We start from the raw sequence: 16754 nt of genomic DNA, 5'->3' as shown, positions 1-16754 counted from the left end.
CTTTACTATCAATCCCATCCACAAGGTCATTAATAAAGAGATTAAAAAGAATTGGTCCTAGCACAGATTCCTGCGGCACCCCACTGCTGACTATGGCCCATTTAGAGAATGTTCCATTTATGACTACTCTTTGTTTCCTATCTTTTAGCCAATTCCTTACCCAGTTGCATATAGTTTCCCCTAGTCCTTGCTTCTGGAGCTTTAGTATAAGGCTATTATGTGGTAAAGTACCAAATGCCTTTGCAAAGTCCAAATAAATCACATCAGCTGCATTACCAATATCCAGGTTTACACTTACCCCCTCATAGAACCCCAACAGGTTGGTTAGACACGATTTATCTTTCATGAATCCATGCTGTCTGTCAGTTATTATATTATTTTCTGCAACATATTTTTGCATGTCATCCATTTAAAATCCCCTCAAAAACTTTGCATACTACTGATGTCAGGCTTACTGGACGGTAGTTGCCTGGATCTACCCTCTTACCTTTCTTAAATATCGGTACCACATCAGCAATCCTCCAATCCTGAGGCACCAACCCTGTTACAAGCGAGTCTAAAAAGATAAGATACAGTGGTCTGTCAATTACGGAGCTCAATTCCCTCAATATTCGTGGATGAATGCCATCTGGCCCTGGGGATTTGTCAATGTTTAATTTACTCAGACGTAGGCGTACTTCTTCTTGTGTTAAATTAATTATATCGGGTGGTGAACTTTGATTTTTCACTTGTTGAATGATGCCTGGTACAGCCAGTTCCTTGGTGAACACAGAAGAGAAATGCCTATTTAATATCTCAGTCTTTTGTTTGTCCTCTATAACTAACTTGTTATTATATTTTAAGGGGCCAATACTATCCTTTGTTTTCCTTTTGGCATTAATGTATTTATAAAAGATTTTGGGATTTATTTTAATGTCATTGGCGATTTTTGTTTCAGTAGCTAGTTTTGCTTGTTTGATTTCTTTTTTGCATTGCCTATTGATATCTTTATACTCCTGAAATGCTATTTCTGTATTCTCAGCCTTCAAGATTTTAAACGCCCTTTGTTTTTGTTTTATTATACTTTGTACAGTCTTATTTATCCATAGTGGTTTCTTTTTATTCCGGGATGTTTTATTACCAGAGGGTATAAGTTTTTTACAGGACTAGCAGTATATCCTTAAACTTTCCCCATTTATGTTCAGTATCCCCAGTTACCATGACTTTGTCCCAATCTACACATTTAAGCTCTTCCCTTAATTTGTTGAAATCAGCTTTCCTAAAATTCCAGGTTTTAGCATTTCCCCTTTGAAATGTTTTATTGAATATTACATTGAAGCTTACCATATTATGATCGCTGGTGCCCAAGTGCTCCCGGATTTTAATAAAAATTAAAGTCTGTTAGAACACAGTGTTGATTAATGAGCTCTTGCATACTACCAGTTACCTTCCATTTCTCTAGTGAGATCACTTTGACATTATTAAAGCTGTGTTAGACATACAGTAGGATAGACATTTAGGAGATATTAGAGTTATACACAAATCTTTTCAGTGCAATTAGAAGTGTTGCAAAATTAGGATCAGGAGGGAATTGATTTGTTGCAAATTGATTTTTTTTTTTTAAACCCGTCGAACATGGCGAATATGAATTCCAAAAGATTTGGTAATGTCTAGTGCTAATAATTGTGCCCTCAGAACTTTATAAAACTTATAACAAACTTATTCTTTTTCTCATTCTGATAAAAATGGCTCCTAAAAAAACTATCATAATATAAGCTGTCAACAAGATGTCATAATCTGTCCCGAGAGATTCGTATACTGCAAGAATAAAGTATCCACCTGACTTCTAAAGTGAATGATGAAGCAGAGAGCTGATGGTTTCCTATTGCGACATAGTATTCAGTCTGGAAAAAATGCTAAAATCTGGGGAATAGGGTCAAAATTGAGGGAATGTCTTATTCATGTTGGTATTAGGAACAAACCTGATATATTGGAAATTCTGACATCTGGTCCTTGGGAGACATCCTTAATTTCAATGTTTTATATCTAAACATTAGTGATTGGCAAATAGTTAACTAATCGGGCTTTGATTATTATACGTCTTGAATATTTTGTACTGTTCGTGCTATTTGTCATCAATAACGAATCTAATGCAACTTAATGGGAAGCTCTACTCATTTTCTAGTAGACCCTCCAAGTATATCTGGAGAGCTGTAAAATGCTGAAATAGATGGAAAAGTGATGAAATTGAATGGTATCAGCATGGTGAAGAAGCCTGAATGCATCTCTGAAACACAGATCACTTCTGGAAACAATGTTATCTGAGTATTACGCCACTTTGACATGCAGTACCCCGCCAATTTGTGATAACTACTGCAGGTAAAGTAGACAATTTTGGACTCCAGTCCCCAGCTATGTGCTTTATCTTGGCTGGTTCACAAAATGATAGGTTCCCCCATTAATTTTTTTTTAATTATTTAAACAAATAATTAAATAAACAATGTGGGCTCTGTTACGGGGGGCTGTCTGATAATAAAACCTAAAGGAATATCAGACAGTCAGGGTCCACCGTGCAAAGACTCTGCTGCAGACTATGGCAGAGTGCAATACCTCTGTTAAACTCACAGAGGAATATAATTAGTAAATAAGGCAATTCTTCCCTTACTTGGAGGGTGTGTGGAATGATCTCTGTTAAAGATCACAGAGACAAAAGCAGTGAGTGTGAAATGGCACCTACCTAGGTCCGTTCCTCTAGTGGTGCCAGGAGACGGACAGCAGCGTAAGCCGCACAAAGCTCCTACCTGCGTTCGCTCCACTAGTGTGCGAGGACACGAACCACTAGATATGGCACCTGCCTAGGTCCGCTCTTCTAGTGGTGCAAAAGAGATGGACAGCAGCGTAAGCCGCACAAAGCTCCTACCTGCGTTCGCTCCACTAGTGTGCGAGGACACGAACCACTAGATATGGCACTTGCCTAGGTCCGCTCTTCTAGTGGTGCAAAAGAGATGGACAGCAGCATAAGCCGCACAAAGCTCCTACCTCTGTTCGCTCCCCTAGTGTGCGAGGATACGAACAACTGCCAGACGCAGTATAAGGAACGTTACCCTAGCGGCAACGTCCACCTACGAGTAGAATCACAAGGCCCAGCCAGACCATGTGCCTCAGGCAGCTGCCTATGTCCGCTCCACTAAGAGGTAAGGATACGGACTCCAGCCGAAGCTGTAAAGTATAAGAACGCTACCCTGCCAGTAGCGCTCACCTAACATAGACAGAGAGATGCCTAGAGGGACGTGCACAGGGCGTCTACCCTCATGCATGAACCAAGAGGACTGAGCGCCGGGCGGCGTGCGTCAGGGTCTTATATAGACTTTGTGCCTCATCCAAGATGGAGGACACCAGAGCCAATCCGCTGCCAGAACGACAGGAACCGAGCAAAGCGTCACAAGCACATGACCAGCGACCAATCGGCATAGAAGGTGTCAGAGACATGTGACCACGTGTCACAAGCACATGACCAGCGGCCAATCAGCTTAGAAGGTGTCAGAGACATGTGACCTCGTGTCAGCGATGATGTCACCCGCACATGTGCAATGGCTCCAAGATAGGACTTAGTCTCCAGCGCTTGTACATGTGCAGTAGCAAGAAATCCGAAGATTGTCTCCAGAGCCACAGCAACCGTAACAGGCTCCTGCCCATTTTTGATATGCAGCGCGTATAAACCAGACATCTGGGGACTAGTATGCACAGATTTGGAAGGTCCATGGTTATTTGGCCCTCCCTAGCCCAAAAATAGCAGCCCGCAGTTGCCCCACAATTGTCACATCCTTTAAATAAGAAAATTGTGGCGCTTTACACTGCTCATAAGGAGTTGATGTCAGATCCAATTTGTCAAAAATCACAGCTGCCATCAAACCGTGGGTTGGTAATGGAGAGGTGTCTGTGACCCCTTCCTTTACCAACCCTGTAAATAAAAAAACACACAGAAATCCTTTATTTTAAATAATAAGAAACACACCCTTTTTACCAATTTATTAAAATAAAAAACACTCCTGCAGGTCCAGCGTAATCCATATATCGTCGCGTGATGATCCCAGCCCTGCTACATTCAGAAGCTGCAGTGATGGAAAACACAAACGATCACTGCACCTAGTGGGACACAATAAGGGTCACGAGAGACCCAGCTGTGAGAACTGGTGATATCAGTCCAGACACTGGAGTTCATAGCCAGGTTTCCACGGTACTAAGTGTGACCCCCGGTAAACCCGCTCCCAGATTTCTGGGCTGCCAAAATGTGCGACATGGTGGCACAGCAGTCCAGAAATCAAGCCATCAGGTCACTGGAGTTCACACTCAAAGGCTCCCTTGCTGACCTCTGTGAACTCAGTTGAACTCACTGCGGGATTGCTGCTGACTGAGGTACAGCCATCTCCAGCAATCTGACAATGCGACAATCAGACAGCGAGTTCACCTAAGTCTTTTTCTTATATTACAGGGATATGCCTTCTAATTGAGGACTCTTGCTTTTCAAAGTCAGGTAATTTTAATTCTCTATTTGCAGGTTTCTGTCCGCTCATAAATTGTAGTTTTTTTAAATCAAAAGAGAGGAATTAGTTAGATAGGTACCCAACAAAAATGAAGTCACCTTATCACTGGCTGTTGGGCTCACATATAAAACTGGCCAATTTTGTGTGCTAACTATCTCAATTTTTACATGTTTTTTCATAGCAGTAATGCATGTTTATATTCCCATATTCATTGTTCCACATATTTTATCACTACAGAGTGCAACATGTCTCCTTTTTGTTGCTATGATTCATGTTCAGTCTGCACCTACTCACATTAGAAAGGTAGGATGTGCCATCAGTCTTTTTCTTGGATTACAGGGTTATGCCTTATGATTGAGCACTCCTGCTCTTCAACCTTAGGCAATTCTAATTCTCCATTTGCAGGTTTCTGTCTGCCAATAAATTGTAGGGGAATTTTTGAACCCAAAGTGAGGCATTAGTTTGATAGGTACCCAACAAAAATGAGGTCACATTGTCACCGGCTGTTGGGCTCACATAAAACTGTCCAATCTTGTGTGGTTGATACCTTTTAATGGCTAACTGAAAAGATGGTAATAATTGCAAGCTTTCAAGACTACTCAGGTCTCTTCATCAGGCATGGTATAACACAAAATCTGAAGAGTCACATATTTATACACAACAGGACTTAGAATAGTGCAGTAAAAAAAAAAACAAAAAAAAAAAAAAACAACAAGTTATATGAAACAGAACTATTACTATGGCAGGGGGGCAAACTGTTGTGGGGCCATAAATACTGCAGTATTTATGGCCCCACAACAGTTTGCCCCCCTGCCATAGTGATAGTTCTGTTTCATATAACTTGTTTTTTTTTTTGTTTTTGTTTTTTTTTTTTACTGCACTATTCTAAGTCCTGTTGTGTATAAATATGTGACTCTTCAGATTTTGTGTTATACCATGCCTGATGAAGAGACCTGAGTAGTCTCGAAAGCTTGCAATTATTACCATCTTTTCAGTTAGCCATTAAAAGGTATCAACCACTGAGGACTCTCAGTTCTTTTAAACAATTTTTTTATCTCTACTGGCTAACACGGTACAAAGATATATTTTACTTGTATCAATCTTGTGTGCTAAGTATCTAAATTTTTACATGCTTTTTCATAGCAGTAATGCATACCTATTCTTTGTTACTATGATTCCTGTTCAGTCTGAACATGTTCACATTAGAAAGGTAGGATGTGCCATCAGTCTTTTCCATAGATTTCAACTAAGTTCACTGACAGCAGAGGGTAAACTGGAAACTCCAAGAAACATAAAGACTGTCTTAAAGTCTCCTTTAAGGTTTCTGGGCCTCACAGCTGCCGGGAGACCAGTGGCTGTGAGAACTCCGGTGACCTGACTGATATCACTGCTTCTCACAGCCAAGTCTCCCACTGTCCTCAGTGTGCTCCAGGACCTACAGTGATGTTTTTCAGTTTCCATCACTGCTATTTCTGGATGTAGCAGAGCTGGAATAATCTTGGGATGTTGTGTGTATTACGCCAGACCTGCGGGAGTGTTTTGGGGTTATTAAACTGATGAAAGCTGAAGGGTGTGATTTTTTTATTATTTAAAATAAAGGATTTTTGTGTTTGTGTTGTTTTTTTTATTTTTACTTACAGGGTTGGTAATGGGGGGAGTCACATAGACATCTCTCCATTACCAACCCAGGGCTTGATAGCAACTGTGATTTATGACAAATGATAGCTAACATCAACCCCACATATTACCCCAATTGCCACCGCACCAGGGCAATTGAGATGAGCCGGGTAAAGAACCCCATTTGGTGTATCTAATGGATGTGACAAATTTTGGGCTTTAGGATGCTAATTTTAGGCTAGGGAGGGCCCAATAACCATGGACCTTCCTAGCCTGAGCATACCAGTCCCCAGCTGTTACCTTTAATATCGCTGGGTATGACAAATAGGTGGGGAACTGCACCTCTTTTTTTCCACTGCATCTGCCAATTACAGTAATACCAATAGCAAAAATGGCTACTTAATTACTGAGATTCTCAAGCAATCCCTGCATGTTTAGTGGCTGAAAATCAGGCACAAAAAATGTGCAGAGGGGACTCGAAACTTATGAGGCGAATACCAAAATACTCAATGATTAACAAATATCCCAAATACCTTAATATTTGTGCGAGTAACAAATAGTGCCAAAAATATTCACCCATCACTACTAAAGATCAATACGATATTCAACTTTCATGCTCTAATGGGTAGTTGTAAAGCCAATGTCAATCATCATTATTTTGGCAGAAGTCAGTTTTTCTCAAACTTTGTCTTTTCTTTTGAAGATTGTGTCTGTTGTGAATCAGTGTGGAAATATTCAGAGACATTTGAAACCACCATGTTTGTTGTGAAGACTGGAAGCATGGAAATGTGTTCAGTCTCTTAATTGTACAATGTGATTCTTAAACTGCAACCTATCCCTAGGGAATTTTACACCAGAATGTCAAGATTTTTACAATATTGCTTGCCATTTGCATGGATGAACAAGAAGGGAACATAACAAGAATTGATGTTGCTAAGCCATGCTTAAAATATTCATTTGTATTTGTGTTTTCAGGCCTCAATGGCATCATTATAAATACTAATACTTAATAGTCATGGCTTCTGTCAGATCCAATTTATAAATTCGTTGTGTTTAAGCGTTGGCATTAGGGAGTCACGGTTCATGCCAGATCTAATTTAAAATAGTAAATACTCACAGTAAATTAGTATGATTTATGTCAGAAGTGATTTTTACTATTTTCCTTCAACGAAGACAAATAAATATCTAATCCAGAGTTAAGATTTATGTGTTGAAAAACTGGAACATAAGAAGCAGCTAATCTATAAAGAACAGATAAGCAAATATGCATCTCTAGCCTTAGAGCAAGATAATCCAATAACCCTTCTAATGAATCCCTTTTCTTTTCATTCTGTCCAATTTCCTCAGGGATCAGCTTGTTTTGTCATTTCTGTGACAGAATACATATGATTGTTTGGAGGTTTAAAGTAGCTACTCAGGGTACGACCAGGTGACCTAGATATACAATTGTCTAGGAGCCTATAAGATGTCCAGTGTCAGTATGAATCAATTCGCTGTTGTCATTAGGTGAATAACATAAAGCAAAATAGTCTCATGATTCTATTGTTAACCTATAATATGTCCAAGATACCTTTATTGCTATCCATGTCATCAGCTAATAGACAGATCATGAATAAAAAGGACTAAATCTATAGTTTATTGATTCTCCAAAACATTTTCCAAAATCACTTTTCTCAACTTTGAAAAATTGACTCTACCATAAAAACTATAAAAATAAATTATGGTCTGTATGTGTGCTATTTGTGTGTTATACTCATGCTGTGGAGCACTTATGTTTTACATGGCTGTTGTATCTGTCTTTATCTGTAGTGTATGAGTTATACATTAGTGAAAATTGTATTGGAAACCTGGTAAATTTACTGCACTGTTCTGGTGCTGGCTGTTGGCCATTTGTTTTAAACCTCCATTTTGTAGTTTCAGAACAGCATTTGTACTCCTGACGTGTAACTGAAGACAAAGGCTACATTTGAAGACAGAGTTGGTATAATGATGAAAACAAATCTCTTTGCAGACTGTCTAAGATTCAGTTTGAAAATAGACTTTTTTTACATTTTTGACAAATATCTTTAACATTTTTGTATATAAACTCAAAACTCTACCACTAACAAAGTAAAATGTGTCATGAAAAACAATTGTCAAAATCATTGGAATATATTGAAGCATTCCAGAGTTATTGCCATTATTGTTCAAAATTGAAAAATTTGGTTTGGTCTCAAAAAGTGTTAATGAAGCAGTCTTGAAACTATAATTAAACCTAATTTGCTTTACTATTCAAGTCAAGTAATACATTAAGCATTCAATAAGTAAATGTTTGATTCTTTTAAAACGGTGGGGCACACTATATATTGTCAGCAGATTATAATTTTTCACAAAATGATACCTCTGCCACAGTGGAGATAAAACACGTCATGTACATAGTGTATAATATTATCCAAAAAGATGAGTTTAATGCTATAGAAAAATAAATATCTTCATAAGGATTAGGGCTCCAAAATCATTTTAATTGATTTAGGCTCATAGTATTGATTAAACATGTTTATAAATCTGATGTTTTTTAAAGCAGGAATCAATGGAGTGCAAAAATACTGTAACTGGAATGGAATGAAATACACATTTTCACTCTTTCATATAGACCACAACATAATTGTCATAATTCGTGTAGCCACATGATGACCTATGTTTTGCTCAAAATGGAAATATGTTTTCAACACGTCCCAGCAGGGTAAAACCCATGTTTCCTGTGAACTTTTAAAGTTAAAGGAAAAGTAATTGTACATATTCCTTATTTTGCCTTTAATTGCTCACGTTTATGAGATTTCCAAAAATTTAAGTCTATAGATCATGACACATGTTTGATTTTGGGGAAAGGTTAATAGTAAGCTACTCAGTGAAAAGTTATATGGGGAGAACATTTATTACAGAATTTCTTTAAATATTCTATTCATTTAAATTAGATTTGTACAAATCCATGCTAATGCTGCAGAAACCTTATCTTGGTATATGGAATGATTTTTTTACTCTGTATGTTTTGAATATAGCTTTATTGAGGAATGAATATAAAAACAAAGCTTTCCTCACCTTACTTTAAAGCCTTTATTTGGTACCAGAAAAGCTGTTAGCATATTTTGAGTCTTATACAGTATAGCATGCAGAAGAAAGGAAACAGGGAACAGGGAAGTATATTGTTATACAGCCCATCATTAAAAAAAAATCTTGGTGTCTTATTTTTTAGACTTTTAACTAGAGATGAGCGAACCGGTCCCGGTTCGGCTCGAGGTCGGTTCGCCGAACGGACCTCCCGTTCGAGTTCGGCTCGTCGAACGTTCGACGAACCGAACTCGAGCCAATAGGAAACAATGGCAGGCAATCACAAACACAGTAAAACACCTAGAAAACACCCTCAAAGGTGTCCAAAAGGTGACAAACAACTCAAACACATTGGAAAGTGACAAGGACATATACTCATGCGAAAACAAAACAGCTGGACAAGGAAAAAGAGGAGGACACACAGATATAGGCATGGCACGCCATTCTAAAATCATGTAAAACACCGCAAGGTGACTCCAAGCATAGTCTCCCTTTTTTCCAAAAATTGGGCCCCACACCCACCCACCCATTCAGTGGCAGCAGTTGGGCCCCAGTTGTACAATTCACAGCTAGATTTGCAGCAAGCACATTCAAAAATACGCCATTCTTATCCGTCCCCAGGATGACACCGGGGTAGGTAGCAAAGTCTTTCCTGATCCCAGCTCTGTTCATCTTGGCTTCTTTTAAAAACACAGCAAGCAAGGGTTACTCCAAGCGGAGTCTCCCTTTTTTTCCAAAAATTGTGCCCCACACACACCCACCCATTCAGTGGCAGCACTTGTGCCCTAGTTGTACACTTCACAGCTAGATTTGCATCAAGCACATTCCAAAATACGCCATTCTTATCCGTCCCCAGGATGACACCGGGGTAGGTAGCAAAGTCTTTCCTGATCCCAGCTCTGTTCATCTTGGCTTCTTTTAAAAACACAGCAAGCAAGGGTTACTCCAAGCGGAGTCTCCCTTTTTTTCCAAAAATTGTTCCCCACACACACCCACCCATTCAGTGGCAGCACTTGTGCCCTAGTTGTACACTTCACAGCTAGATTTGCATCAAGCACATTCCAAAATACGCCATTCTTATCCGTCCCCAGGATGACACCGGGGTAGGTAGATAAAGTCTTTGCTGACCCATGACTTGTTCATCTTGGCTTCTTTTAAAAACAATGTAAGCAAGGGTTACTCCAAGCGGAGTCTCCCTTTTTTTCCAAAAATTGGGCCCCACACACACCCACCCATTCAGTGGCAGCACTTGTGCCCTTGTTGTACACTTCACAGCTAGATTTGCATCAAGCACATTCCAAAATACGCCATAATTAACCGTCCCCAGCATGACACCGGGGTAGGTAGCAAAGTCTTTCCTGATCCCAGCTCTGTTCATCTTGGCTTCTTTTAAAAACACAGCAAGCAAGGGTTACTCCAAGCGGAGTCTCCCTTTTTTCCAAAAATTGGGCCACACAGACACCCACCCCATTAGTGGCAGCACTTGGGCCCTAGTTGCAAACAGAATGTTTTGATTTGCATCAAGCACATTCAAAAATACGCCATTCTTATCCGTCCCCAGGATGACACCGGGGTAGGTAGCAAAGTCTTTCCTGATCCCAGCTCTGTTCATCTTGGCTTCTTTTAAAAACACAGCAAGCAAGGGTTACTCCAAGCGGAGTCTCCCTTTTTTTCCAAAAATTGGGCCCCACACACCCACCCATTCAGTGGCAGCACTTGTGCCCTAGTTGTACACTTCACAGCTAGATTTGCATCAAGCACATTCCAAAATACGCCATTCTTATCCGTCCCCAGGATGACACCGGGGTAGGTAGATAAAGTCTTTGCTGACCCATGACTTGTTCATCTTGGCTTCTTTTAAAAACAATGTAAGCAAGGGTTACTCCAAGCGGAGTCTCCCTTTTTTTCCAAAAATTGGGCCCCACACACACCCACCCATTCAGTGGCAGCACTTGTGCCCTTGTTGTACACTTCACAGCTAGATTTGCATCAAGCACATTCCAAAATACGCCATAATTAACCGTCCCCAGCATGACACCGGGGTAGGTAGCAAAGTCTTTCCTGATCCCAGCTCTGTTCATCTTGGCTTCTTTTAAAAACAATGTAAGCAAGGGTTACTCCAAGCGGAGTCTCCCTTTTTTCCAAAAATTGGGCCCCACACAGACACCTTATCAGTGGCAGCACTTGTGCCCTAGTTGCAAACAGGATGTTTTGATTTGCATCAAGCACATTCCAAATCAACAAGCATTTACTCTCCCCAGGATGACACAGGGGTAGTAAATTCCTTCTGGATCCATGACTTGTTCATTTTGATGAACGTCAGTCTGTCCACATTGTCACTGGACAGACTCGTGCGCTTATCTGTCAGCACACACCCAGCAGCACTGAATACACGTTCAGAGACAACGCTGGCAGCTGGACACGACAAAATCTCCAAGGCGTAAGTTGCGAGCTCTGGCCATTTTTCTAGGTTTGAAGCCCAAAAGGAGCAAGGCTCCAGTTGCACAGTCATGGCATCGATGTTCATTTGGAGATACTCCTGTATCATCCTCTCCAGCCGTTGACTATGTGTCAGACTTGTTGTCTCTGGTGGCCTTGCAAAAGAGGGTCTAAAAAAATTATGAAAAGATTCCATAAAATTGCTGTTACCGGCACCAGATACGGTCCTACTGGTACGGGTAGACTGTTGAAGATGACGAGACCGTCCCATGTTTGTCAAGTTACAACTGGGAGATTCCCTCCCTGCACCTGCATGGTTGTTTGGTGGAAAAGCCGAGCTAAGATCGAGTAACAGCTTCTGCTGATACTCCTGCATATGTGCGTCCCTTTCTATGGCTGGAATTATGTCACAAAATTTGGACTTGTACCGGGGATCTAATAGTGTGGCAATCCAGTAGTCATCATCACTTCTAATTTTGACAATACGACTGTCATGTTGGAGGTAGTGCAACAAAAAGGCACTCATGTGTCTTGCGCAGCCATGCGGACCAAGTCCACGCTGTGTTTGTGGCATAGAGGTGCTACCCGTTCTTTCTTCCTCTGACATCTCCCCCCAACCTCTTTCAACTGAAATTTGACCAAGGTCTCCCTCATCCGCTGAGTCTTCCATGTCCATGGACAGTTCGTCCTCCATTTCTTCATGTTCTCCTGCACCTTGCTCAACATTTCGCCTGCTACTATGCGCCCTTGTCGATCCCTGTCCCCCATGGTCCCATGCCTGCTGCGTTGGTGATGATGAACGTCTGGACCTTGGTGATGTTGTTGTCCCTTGCGCATATGAATCCTCCTGTAGTTCCTCCCCTTCATGTTGTCCCACCCCCTGACTCCGAATAGTGTTTAGCGTGTGCTCCAGCATGTAAATGACTGGAATCGTCATGCTGATAATGGCATTGTCAGAGCTAAACATATTTGTCGCCATGTCGAAACTGTGCAGAAGGGTGCATAGGTCCTTGATCTGAGACCACTCCATCAGGGTGATCTGCCCCACCTCTGCATCTCGTTGGCCCAGGCTATACGTCATGACGTATTGCACCAGGGCTCTGCGGTGCTGCCACAGTCGCTGTAACATGTGGAGAGTTGAATTCCAGCGTGTCGCCACATCGCATTTCAGGCGATGAACCGGCAGGCCGAAAGACTTCTGGAGCGATGCAAGTCGCTCTGCTGCGGCGCTTGAACGGCGGAAGTGAGCTGACAGTTTTCGTGCCCTGTCCAGAAGGCCATCTAGGCCGGGATAGTGTGTTAAAAATTGCTGGACGACAAGGTTCAACACGTGAGCCATACAAGGTACGTGTGTCACCTTGCCCAGGCGAAGTGCCGCACCCAGGTTTGCAGCATTGTCGCACACGGCCTTACCAGGCTGCAGGTTGAGTGGAGACAACCATTTATTAAACTCGGACCGCAGAGCTGACCACAACTCCTCAGCTGTGTGACTCTTATTCCCAAGACATGTCAAGCTAAAGACCGCCTGATGCCGTTGCGCTCTGCTGCCAGCATAGTAATGAGGGGTGCATGATTCCTTCTGCGCAGTGAGAACGCTGGTGGCCTGACCAGGCAGGCTTGGGGCGGAGGTGGAGGACCCAGATGAGGTGGAGGATGCAGAAGCTGTGGCGGAACTTGGACAGACATAGGATTGACACACAAGTCGTGGGGACGGCAAGACTTGTGCAGCAGACCCTTCACCATCTATCACCATAGTTACCCAGTGCCCAGTCAGCGACATGTAACGTCCCTGTCCATGCTTACTGGTCCAAGTATCGGTGGTGAAATGCACCCGTTCACACACAGAGTTTCTCAAGGAAGCGGTGATGTTGTGTGCGACATGCTGGTGTAGCGCGGGCACACCTTTCTTAGAGAAGTAGTGGCGACTAGGCATCTGGTACTGGGGCACAGCGACAGACATAAGGTCTCTAAAATCCTGTGTGTCCACTAGGCGGAAAGGCAGCATTTCGGTAGCCAACAGCTTACAGAGGGATAGAGTCAACCTCTTAGCTTTGTCATGGGTCGGAGGAAGTGGCCTTTTATTTGACCACATCTGAGGGACAGAGATCTGGCTGCTGTGTGTAGACGGTGTTGAGTAGGGTGTCCCTGGAAAAATGCAGGTTTGTGAGGAAAGTGCAGGCGGAGACATGATGTTGCCTTGATCCAACGTTGGTGCTATCGATGTCTGAGAGAGCTGTACACACTCACTTGTTTCCCTTTCCAAACCAACTGACGACCTTACAAGCAAACTGCCTGTTGCGGTTACAGTGGTGGAAGTTTTGCGTGGAAAAACAGGTGTGACAGCTGTCCCCACAGTCCTAGAAGATGAAAAGCGCGCGGATGCACTGGAAGGGGCGGACGGTGGATGGTTCGCTCCGCTAGGCCGCATTGCAGCACGGTGAGCTTCCCACCGGGACTTATGATATTTATTCATGTGACGATTCATGGAAGAAGTTGTCAAACTGCTGAGGTTTTGACCTCTACTAAGAGAATCATGACAAATGTTACATATCACATGATTTGGGCGATCTTTTTCGATGTCAAAAAAGGACCAGGCTAGGCAAGGCTTAGAGGCAGAGTGGTGGCTGAGGATGCAGTTGTAGACGTGCTACCAGTGCTCCGACTCTGTCCAGGAAGGCGCAAGGTAACTTCGTCGTCGGTTGCATCCTCCTCCACCGCCTCTGTTGACCTCCTCGAGTGCCTGACTGGGGGTTGACAGTAGGTGGGATCTAGAACGTCATCATCAATTGTTGTGTTTGCACTCCCCTCCCCCTCAGACCGAGCCTCTTCTTGCCCTGACCGAATATTTAAGTTGTCATCCCAATCGGGTATCTGCGTCTCATCTTCATCAGTATGTTCCTCATTGTCTATAACCACAGGTGTTACAGTTTGTGACAAAGGGTCAACATTATGCTCAGAAACTTGGTCCTCACGGCCTGAATCAGAGTCACAAAGGTTCTGGGCATCACTGCAGATCATTTCCTGTTCTGTACTCACTGTAGCTTGGGAGCAGACCTCTGATTCCCAGGCTATAGTGTGACTGAACAGCTCTGCAGACTCAGCCATCTCAGTTCCACCATACTGTGCAGGGCTGATGGAGACTTCAGAGCTAGGAGAAATCAAGTGTGATTGGGATGACAACTCAGAGGACTGGTGTTTTTTGGATGCGGTACTTGAGGTGGCTGAGAGGGCACTTGTTGGACCACTTGAGATCCATTCAAGCATTTTCCTTTTTTGCCCATCATCTACCTTTCTTCCTGTTGTTCGTGTCCGTAAAAAAGGGAGCACATCGGATTGTCCACGGTAAGTAGTAGACATCTTACTTTTGCTGGTAGATGGTCTATCTTCAGCAGATGATAATGGAGCTTTGCCACCTTCCTCACGGACAAAACCTTTTTTGCCTTTTCCACCACGCCTCTTCCCCTTTCCACCAGCATCTGTCATTTTGCCACTCATGTTGATTGCGACAAGATTGTGGACTGAAAATGTGGTAGTAAAAATTGAGAGGTGGTGAAGATTGCAGTGGTGGTCTAGCTTTATTAACAGCAGAATAATAAAGAATAAATATCCCTGACAATGCAACTTAGTTATAATTAGTTGGAGTGTGCAACGCAGGCAGATGCGCTCTGCAAATGTCTTGGCACTAGTGGGACTATAGCAAAGTCCAATAGCCACGTATAGGATGCCACTAGGTACACTGAGTGTTTGCTAGTATAATGGCTTAGTTATAATTAGTTGGAGTGTGCAACGCAGGCAGATGCGCTCTGCAAATGTCTTGGCACTAGTGGGACTATAGCAAAGTCCAATAGCCACGTATAGGATGCCACTAGGTACACTGAGTGTTTGCTAGTATAATGGCTTAGTTATAATTAGTTGGAGTGTGCAACGCAGGCAGATGCGCTCTGCAAATGTCTTGGCACTAGTGGGACTATAGCAAAGTCCAATAGCCACGTATAGGATGCCACTAGGTACACTGAGTGTTTGCTAGTATAATGGCTTAGTTATAATTAGTTGGAGTGTGCAACGCAGGCAGATGCGCTCTGCAAATGTCTTGGCACTAGTGGGACTATAGCAAAGTCCAATAGCCACGTATAGGATGCCACTAGGTACACTGAGTGTTTGCTAGTATAATGGCTTAGTTATAATTAGTTGGAGTGTGCAACGCAGGCAGATGCGCTCTGCAAATGTCTTGGCACTAGTGGGACTATAGCAAAGTCCAATAGCCACGTATAGGATGCCACTAGGTACACTGAGTGTTTGCTAGTATAATCGCTTAGTTATAATTAGTTGGAGTGTGCAACGCAGGCAGTTGCGCTCTGCAAATGTCTTGGCACTAGTGGGACTATAGCAAAGTCCAATAGCCACGTATAGGATGCCACTAGGTACACTGAGTGTTTGCTAGTATAATGGCTTAGTTATAATTAGTTGGAGTGTGCAACGCAGGCAGATGCGCTCTGCAAATGTCTTGGCACTAGTGGGACTATAGCAAAGTCCAATAGCCACGTATAGGATGCCACTAGGTACACTGAGTGTTTGCTAGTATAATGGCTTAGTTATAATTAGTTGGAGTGTGCAACGCAGGCAGATGCGCTCTGCAAATGTCTTGGCACTAGTGGGACTATAGCAAAGTCCAATAGCCACGTATAGGATGCCACTAGGTACACTGAGTGTTTGCTAGTATAATGGCTTCGTTATAATTAGTTGGAGTGTGCAATGCAGGCAGATGCGCTCTGCAAATGTCTTGGCACTAGTGGGACTAAAGCAAAGTCCAATAGCCACGTATAGGATGCCACTAGGTACACTGAGTGTTTACTAGTATAATGGCTTTGTTATAATTAGTTGGAGTGTGCAATGCAGGCAGATGCGCTCTGCAAATGTCTTGGCACTAGTGGGACTAAAGCAAAGTCCAATAGCCACAGATAGGATGCCACTAGGTACACTGAGTGTTTGCTAGTATAATGGCTTCGTTATAATTAGTTGGAGTGTGCAATGCAGGCAGATGCGCTCTGCAAATGTCTTGGCACTAGTGGGACTAAAGCAAAGTCCAAT

This window comes from Anomaloglossus baeobatrachus, chromosome 3 (assembly GCF_048569485.1).
Source record: "Anomaloglossus baeobatrachus isolate aAnoBae1 chromosome 3, aAnoBae1.hap1, whole genome shotgun sequence".
In the NCBI taxonomy this organism is placed as follows: Eukaryota; Metazoa; Chordata; class Amphibia; order Anura; family Aromobatidae; genus Anomaloglossus; species Anomaloglossus baeobatrachus.
Note: the sequence above shows the minus strand (reverse complement) of the source record.